Raw genomic sequence first — 3,140 nt, forward strand, 5'->3', positions numbered from 1 at the left:
TACTGCTGCAATTGTACTAAAAATTGGTACCAGCCCAGCGTCTGATTATGGTGACAATATACTAAAAGATTTCCTACACAAATTCAATGTGAAAGCAATAACTTTTAACTAAAAATAAAGTCAAACTTTTGCGCATAGACATCCCCATAACCATACCTTTTCTTAAAGAGCATTCCAAGCCGCAATGATTTAAACAATAAAAAAGGGGGGTCATACATTATGCAAGAAAGAACTCGACGCGAATCAGCGGTCACTGTTTTATGGCCATCTATTTACCGGCTTCGTACCAGTTGAGAAGGGTTTCCCGCCATCTGTCAAAGTCTCATGTAGTCTCCAACCTTCAAGCAAAAGAGTGAATTTCTGTTAAACATCAATGTTTTCCCTACCACATGCACAAAGAATCATTCTAAAATAAAGCCATGGCAAGTGCCCCTACAGAGAATTGTGTCTTCTTATAAATGATGTTCATGTTTTTAGAGAGTATAGCATTGCACTCCAAAATATTTTAGTATATTGTAACCTAAAGGAGAAATTTATTCTAATTAAAATGTGTTTTTCTTGCATATTATTATCTTCATATGCATATTGCAGCAAAATATTAAGTTTGGCTGGATTATCTGTCCATTTGGCCATTTTATATCATATTTTCACACGCGGGTGTTTTCGGTCCGAAGAAGGCAATTTTAGGCCTGTTAAAGCTTACATGTCCCTTTAAGATTTAAAGCTGTTGTGTTCCATATGTGCAACAAAATACCAAAACAAACCAAATGGACAGGCACGTGAGGCTTATGCGGGGTGGGGAAAGAATAAATTTGTTAGATATTTTCACTCAAAGCAGTTTTGATAATGCCTTTTTTGTTCTTTTTTTTTAAATCACCCCAAAAATGTCAATTTCAAAGCAAAAAAAAATCCAATTTCATCACAGACAATAAGAAAATTGGTGAAAATGAGAGATCAAAGATACGTTGAAGTGTAGAAATCAATAAGCTTCCAATAACTTGTTGTTTTGCACCAATAAAAGCATGAAATCTTCAAAGCGCCTTGGTGCTAGGAGCCAAAATGTTTACCAGCTGCCAACGATATATTCTAGCATATAATGTCATGGGTGCCTTTAAACTGCAGAAGATGGTCAATATTCACTGCCAGCTCTCATTAAGAGGTCAAAGAGAATACAAATTTTCATATTTTGGGCACAAAATAAGTATTTTTGACTATTTTTATGGTGGCAATATGGTCAAAATGGGGCTTCATAACCGAGCCAAAGACAAGAATGCTCATTTTGGGGGTTTAGAATGGAAGGAAAGGTTAAAAATGAACAAGACACACACATGTAGGAAAGCCTTATAAGCTCAGAAATGAGGTTTCATGTTGTAACAGGGGCAGAAAGGCAGCTCAGATCAATGCAAGCTTCCTGAAAGGTTTTTCTGGTACTTCTTCTGGGGACACAGCTTCCCGCAGAATTCTCAACACAACACATATTATTGATCCGTGTCACCTTTGTATGCAAAGACAAGCGAATAAGGTCAATACTTCCCTTAAATCACTGAATGAGAGAAGCATGTACCAAATAAAAAACAAAACTGGTTGCTGAAATGCCAAATTTTGGCAAAAAGATCCCTCTAAGGTAAATGATGAAGGGGACACTTGCTACAACAATCCTATGTTTAAGTCGGACGCCACATCCTTTCAAGCTGGGACCATGACTGTAAGCATTTTGTGAGAAAACAATACCAAACACAAGCTAATTGTAGGGTTACAAGTAGCATATCAACTCAGATGTACTGCATACATGCTTGGGAGCAAGGATAAACCTGTTAAGTGCCAACTTCCGCTGCCAACAAAGCACGAGCTTTACGTGTCAGGACGCGGAGCTATCAATACAAACTGCACGGGAATTGCTCGACGGCAAGGATTTGAGTGACCACAAACCTTATTATGACAGTATTTCACACCTTAAGCATCATAACTATGCTTATTTGCTTGTGTACATGATAATAATTTAGTATAATTACCTGTTTTGCCATCAACAACCCTTCTCCAGTTGCCCTCGGCTAAGTCCCAGACATTTCTCTACCTGAAAAGGTCAAAATACCCGATAGAAATAGGTATAAAATGAAAAATGAAAATGCATTTATGTATTTTATGTGTATTTCTATGAATAATAGCAAGTAATAAAGCTTGTTATGTTCATGATTGAACTAAATATGAAAGCTGGCTCAGTTAAGCGTCTGCTGCACTGTCAAAACTGTAAAAACGTCCACCATTCCATGTCGGTGACATGGGGCTCTGTTTGAATGTTCATGCTTTACGCACAAGCTATTGTTGCGTTACTGGATCACGGAGTCCCTGGCGTTGAATTCTGAAGTCATGTTGCACATTAACGCTTCACGGTCAACCAAAATGCCTTTGAATTTACGTCGGAAAGCAATTTTAGCCCTTATTCGGCTATATAAGGGTGGGGGTCAACTTGAAAAACAACTATTCCAGGTCAAATAATCTAAATTCATGCATTTAATGCACTTATATTCTTCTCTTTTGCTAAGAAATGACCAAAAATCAGCTTTCCCAGTCATATTTGGCACTTGCAGATGATATTTCATTTTTACCTAGAGTTAGTTTAGGTGACAATATACTAAAAGATTTCCTACACAAATTCAATGTGAAAGCAATAACTTTAACTAAAAATAAAGTCAAACTTTTGCGCATAGACATCCCCATAACCATACCTTTTCTTAAAGAGCGTTCCAAGCCGCAATGATTTAAACAATAAAAAAGGGGGGTCATACGTTATGCAAGAAAGAACTCGACGCGAATCAGCGGTCACTGTTTTATGGCCATCTATTTACCGGCTTCGTACCAGTTGAGAAGGGTTTCCCGCAATCTGTCAAAGTCTCATGTAGTCTCCAGTTACCTTCAAGCAAAGAGTGAATTTCTGTTAAACATCAATGTTTTCCCTACCACATGCACAAAGAATCATTCTAAAATAAAGCCATGGCAAGTGCCCCTACAGAGAATTGTGTCTTCTTATAAATGATGTTCATGTTTTTAGAGAGTAAAGCATTGCACTCCAAAATATTTTAGTATATTGTAACCTTATAACCATGTCATCCTGTTTATTTTTGGTGTTAAGGTTATCCACA

General features: G+C 37.2%; 1 long non-coding RNA gene across 1 annotated transcript; it reads right to left on the minus strand.

Moving 5' to 3' along the window:
* Positions 1 to 204: 204 nt before the first annotated feature.
* LOC127873735 (uncharacterized) lies at positions 205 to 2,877 on the minus strand. The gene is made up of 3 exons (XR_008046353.1): positions 2,787 to 2,877; positions 2,013 to 2,074; positions 205 to 338 (listed from the first exon to the last, which is right to left on the minus strand). It is a non-coding gene; the product is annotated as an uncharacterized LOC127873735 (long non-coding RNA).
* Positions 2,878 to 3,140: the final 263 nt, after the last annotated feature.

Source organism: Dreissena polymorpha, chromosome 3 (genome assembly GCF_020536995.1).
Source record: "Dreissena polymorpha isolate Duluth1 chromosome 3, UMN_Dpol_1.0, whole genome shotgun sequence".
Lineage (NCBI taxonomy): Eukaryota > Metazoa > Mollusca > Bivalvia > Myida > Dreissenidae > Dreissena > Dreissena polymorpha.